The 6173-nt window shown below is 30.7% G+C and overlaps 1 pseudogene; it reads left to right on the top strand.

Annotated features, from left to right (window-relative positions):
- The first annotated feature begins 577 nt into the window (after nt 1-577).
- LOC110867253 lies at nt 578-1304 on the top strand (annotated as a pseudogene).
- Nucleotides 1305-6173: the final 4869 nt, after the last annotated feature.

Raw genomic sequence — 6173 nt, 5'->3', positions numbered from 1 at the left:
AAATTTCTTTCTGCTGTGTGTTTTGGAGTTACTCGTCATCAGTTTAGGCTGCTTTTTATAATGCTTAGAATCGGATCACTTACTTGAAATATTAATTCTGAAATTAAATTCATCAAACTTCATCGTTGAATGAGTTTGAAACATCAAAATGAAAGGGATCCATTTGAAACTAGAAACTGAATATACGGAGGAAATTATTAACTTGTTGTAAATCAGAAAGAATCAAGAACAAGAATTCTATAAATCAATCATCTAATCCTTATAGCAACCAGATGAACACTTTTTTGCAATTTTTAGGTTTGATTTAAAAAACAGAGCCATAATATTAAGAGTAAATTACGTTTGTTTTACCATTCAGACAACCGTTTTGTTGATCCGGTTGTGACAAAGTGCAAGCATGATCCCCTGTTGTGAGATATAATCTTCTGAATGGCAGATTTGGGGGTTTTCTTGGAGAAGATGATGGGGGAGAGGAAATTACCATTTTAGACATCATGTGCCTGTCATGTGAGAATTAATTAACCAGAGTTTGGGGTTTGGTTAGACTTAGGGGCCAAAATAGTTAGTTATGGAGACCATGGAGGCACATATAGTAAAAGTGATATAACCACAGGGGCCAAAAACGTAATTTACTCAAAGAAATATTTATAAGTTATGAAATGCACAAAAGCATTCAATATTGCATAAAACGTGCGTGTTGTAATTTAGGTCTTCTTATTTGCAAACTCCAAATGCAAGAGATACTCTAATAATATATTAAAGCCTTCAAAGCTTACATGGATTGCCATGTACAGAAAACAACACAAGAAGGTGCGGAAAACTCATTTCGACAGTCTTTTTGTTACATTTAGTATATCTGCATAACCACATTTTTACAATATCACTGTTTTTGTTTGAAACGTAACAGGACCTTGCTTAAGAAGCAGTGAAGACGAGGTGTCGTGCCACTAAGAAGCCTTACTCTAGGGCTATCGTCGGAGCTACTTTGGAAGTAATTCAGAAGAAACGAAGCGAGAAACCTGAAATCCATGATGCTTCTAGGGAGGCAGCTCTTTGGTATGATAGTTTTAAAATTTTTAAAATTACGTCAACGGTCAGTTGTTAAATCTTTTCATTTATCATGATTAAAGATTGCTTAACGTCTCAATTGCAGTGAAATCAAGGAGAGAATCAAGAAAACTAAGGATGAGACGAAGGCAAAGAAAACCGAGGTAGCATCTAAACAAAAGACGCAAGGAAAGGCTGGAAATGTTGAGAAAACAGGTAAGGGACCTAAGCTTGGAGGTGGCGGTGGGAAACGTTGAAGTGTCGTATTCTAGAAAAGCTAATGAATGTTCTATATGGTTTTTGTCTGCCAAGATGTTTTGTTTCCATTCACAGTTTTATATATCAACCAATTTATGCATACAGTTTTGTTTTTGATTTTCGATGCTTGTGATAGTTTTGATACTGCAAGCATGTATTCTTTATGGCACACCGACCGTTCATACCCACCACAACTCTGAAGCAATATCTGAGCATCGTGTGAAAAATTAAACACTCTGTCCATAGACCACATTTCGCCTGGACTTCGATAATCTACAGCCTCGCAATTTCTCTTCGAGTTCATCAAGTCTTACCCTTTCTGAATCAATTGTTAAAATGAAAACAACCCTAATTTCATCACTCATTGTTGTATTTTGACCCCAAAACTGGTGATGAAATTAGGTTGTTGACCAGAATATCCAGGTGATGGAGGGTTGGCCGACGAGTAATAGGGAAGGGGTTGGGAATAGGGTTGTAACGAACTGAATGTTCAGCGAACAATCACTATACACATGTGTATAAACACCAATTACTTAACTAACAACAATTACATGTTTATAAAAAACAAACAATCACTATAAACATGTGTATAAAACCCAAATTGTTCAGCGAACAACAAACAATCATTATGCACGTGTATAAAACACAAATTGCTCAATGAATAACAATTATACACATGTGTATAAAATACAAACAGTCATTATACACCATTGACACCTTTAATTTTTTAAATTAAAAAAAAAAAAAAACTATAGCAAGCCCATACTCAATTAAAGAGAATAAAATGCTCATTTTTATGATGTAATTGTTTTAAAAAGTTATAAATGTATGGAAAAGTTATGGCCATTTAAAAATTATGGGGTAGTTTATTTAAAATTCAAAAAACAGGAAATAATATTTTTTTACTTCATATAATACCATTTTGTATAAAAAAGTAAAATGAAAAGATCAACAGGATAAGTGGTCTAGATTTGTTCATTTAATTAAAAAATAAGGGGGAGGTTCACAAGTGAATCTAATCCTACATAAGAGAAGTTTTAAGTGAAAACGATAAATATTATAAGAACCGTAAAACGAATGAAATAAAACACGAGAACTTGGTAAAAACAATTCAAAATCGATTTTTTTTTTTTGCTTATCATTGTTATTCGAATACAATTTTAGAAATTAAATTCACACATTAAAATTTACGTGAATTCATAAATAAAGAAAATTTACACTTGTTTAAGTTTGTCATTTACACATGTGTAAACTTGTTATATTTACGAATGTGTAAAAAAATTAATAAAAGTGATTTTGAGAGGAGAAATGAACTATTTGATATTGTAAATTCTTTTTTTGATGTTGTATTTTAATTACAATGATGTTTGTATTAATTTTTTTTTGTTTTGATTGGTTTTTTCATCCGTTCTCACGGTTCTCGCAATATTTATTGTTCTCAAGATAACCCTCCTCATCCTATATATATATATATATATAGGGTGGAGTTATTGTAAAAAAGACCAAAAGTGTGAGAAAGGTAAGAAAAAATCTCAACCATTAGATCTAAATTAATTGAAAAGGGTAAGATTGTAAATGCATTAACAAATTCAAATATAGTAATCCTTGATTTAAGGATTTGGAGAGAGAAAATCCTTGATTTAAGGAATATAACCGTCCATAACATCATTCATTTTAATTTTTTTTGCATCATTCACAGAATCAGAGCCATGTTCATGACATGATGTTTTAAAAAATTCATAGTTCAATTCATGGTGTTTTTATGAAAATAATATAACACCATTCAGTAAACAAAAATATAACACCATTCAGTACACAAAAGAACACCATTCAGTACAAGATATAACACCATTCAGTAAACAAAAAATAACACCATTCAGAAACAAAATAACACCATTCAGAAACAAAAATAACACCATTTAGAAACAAAATAACACCATTCAGAAACAAAAAAAAAACCATCCAGCAAACAAAAAATAACATCATTCAGTAAACAAAATAACACCATTCAGTACAAGAATATAACACCATTCAGTAAATAAATATAACACCATTCAGAAAAAGAAAATAACATCATTCAGAAACAAAATAACACCATTCAGAAACAAAATAACACTATTCAGAAAAGAAAAAAAAACACCATTCATTCATATACCTTCTGATTCAAAATGTGATTTCATTTCTGTTCGTCTCCACACAATTCAAAACCACCATGGATGCTTCTGCTTCAGCTTCCACAAGATTCAAAAACAATCTTACCTTCTCCTCCACTTTGCTCGACGATATTTACCGCTCAATCGACGAACAATCCACAGTTTGCACCCAAACTTCACGAAAAAAACACAACAAATCCGTCGAAAACCGTTGTTTTCAACACGATGATGACGATCATGAACACCGAGCCACTGCCGCTGCCACTCGCACCAGCACCACCGCCGCTGTCGCTCGCACCACCACCTCCGCCACTGCCGCTCGCACCACCACCACCACCGTCGCCGCTGCCGCTGTCGTGTTTGATCTTCCGATTGGCCGCTGTCGTGTTTCTTCTTCAGATTGATTATGAGAGAGATCAAAATCGTAGATGAAGATCATCTGGAGAGAGAGAGAGATATTGTAGGGATTTTGATTTACAGTTTCCATTTTTTGAATGGATATAAAGACTTTATTACCCCTAGAATTTTCAATTCAGTCCAAAAAATAAATCAAATTTTACAATTTGGTCCCTATTAATCTCAACCATTAGATCAAAGATCTAATGGTGTAGATTCTTTCTTATCTTTCTCACACTTTAGGCCTTTTTTACAGGATCCTCTACCTATATATATATATATATATATATATGGTCAGGTTCATTTGTGAAAAACCCCTTGATAGTGAACTAATCATAGCCCTTGATTATCAATACACAAGTGTAAATCAATGGTCAGGATTTGATAATGAAAATACACTAGTATATTTTATGATTTTATGATGTAAATCAATGGCCATGATTTTTTCACTCAGTTCACAACTACATTGGTGTTCACGCTAGAACCTCATTTAGATAGGGTCAGGATCATTTCAGAACCATAAATATTTACAGAACTCGCAGAACTCCTAATAAACAATCTTTTTTTATATATTTTTATGTTTAGAATAATTTTATCATTTATTATGTGTATTTTTACGATTTATGTAATTTTATAATTACACATATGTAAACTAGTTTTTTTACATATATGTAATTAGTTATGACAAATATATATAATTTTGGCAATTAAACATATGTGAACTACTTTTAACATGTATGTAATCAAAGAAATAAAAAGATCCTAAATACAAAAACTTATATATAAAATGATTGTTTATTAGGAGTTCTGAAAGTTCTGTAGTTATTTAGAGTTCTGAAATGAACTCAACCCATATATATATATATATATATATATATAGTGAGAGAGAGAGAGTTAGGATCATGTGAAAAGCACTAGTCCAATTGAGAAACTTGAGAAGCATTCTAGACCACACATTTTCTCAAGCTTTTCGGAATATACACATATGTATATTTTAAATTGACTATATACATATGTGTAAACTTCAAAATTTGACAATATACATATATGCATATAGTGAATTTTAAACTATACATATGTGTATATTACGAAAAGCTTTGGAAAATGTGTGGTCCGGAATGCTACTCAAGTTTCTTAAATAGAGTGGACTTCTCTTAGGATCCGTACCCTATATATATGGGGAATGTTTAAATGAGAACGCTAAATATTGCGAGAACCGTGAGAACGAATGAAAAAACCACGAGAACTTGGTAAAAAACAATTCAAATTCAAAATTTATTTTTACACTTATCATTATTATTCGAATACAATATTAGAAATTAAATTTACACATTTAAATTTACGTGAATTCGTAAATCAAGAAACTTTACACATATGTAAGTTTGTCATTTACACATGTGTAAATTTGTTATATTTACACATGTTTAAAAAAGCTAATAAGAGTGATTTTTAGAAGAGAAATGAATTATTTGATGTTGCAAATTCTTTTTTTGATATTGTATTTTAATGACAACGAGCTTTGTATTAAAAAAGTAGGTTTTAATTGGTTTTTCAATTGTTCTCACGGTTCTCGCAATATTTAACGTTCTAAAGATAACCCTATATAGGGTAAGGATAGTGTAAAAAGTGCTCAAAGTGTGAGAAGTGTATTATAACACTATATATAATACTATATAACACCATATAAACACCGTATAACAATATGTAACATCATATAATACCATATAACACTATGTAACACTATATATCATTATATAACAAATATAACACTATACATCTATCATAGACATGCTATCAGGCAACCTATAGTGTTATATTTGTTATATAATGATATATAGCGTTACATAGTGTTATATGGTGTTACATATTGTTATACGGTGTTTATATGGTGTTATATAGTATTATATATAGTGTTATAATACACTTCTCACACTTTGAGCACTTTTTACAAGATCCTCTACCACCCTATATATATATATATATATATATAGGGGAAGGTTCATTTGAGAAGACAATTTTATTGAGAAGAAAAAGAATAAAAGGGTATAATTGTAAAACATTAAATATTTTTTTTTCATCTCATTTATTATTATGTTTGACTAATTAATTAGTCATTAAGACTATAATCCTCCACACTAAATATTTTTGCCTACACACATCAAAAGTTATCCTACACATTTCGAAATTTATCATACACATATTGAAATTTATCCTACACAACTCGTAATTTATCCTACACGCCTCGTATTTATCCTACACTATAAATGAATTTTTATTTTTATATTTTGTGAAAAATATATATCTTAAAAATAAGTTACA

The sequence above is a fragment of the Helianthus annuus genome, chromosome 7 (genome assembly GCF_002127325.2).
Source record: "Helianthus annuus cultivar XRQ/B chromosome 7, HanXRQr2.0-SUNRISE, whole genome shotgun sequence".
NCBI lineage: Eukaryota > Viridiplantae > Streptophyta > Magnoliopsida > Asterales > Asteraceae > Helianthus > Helianthus annuus.
The sequence above is the reverse complement of the archived record's forward strand: the minus strand, read 5'-3'. Positions and strand labels throughout refer to the sequence as shown.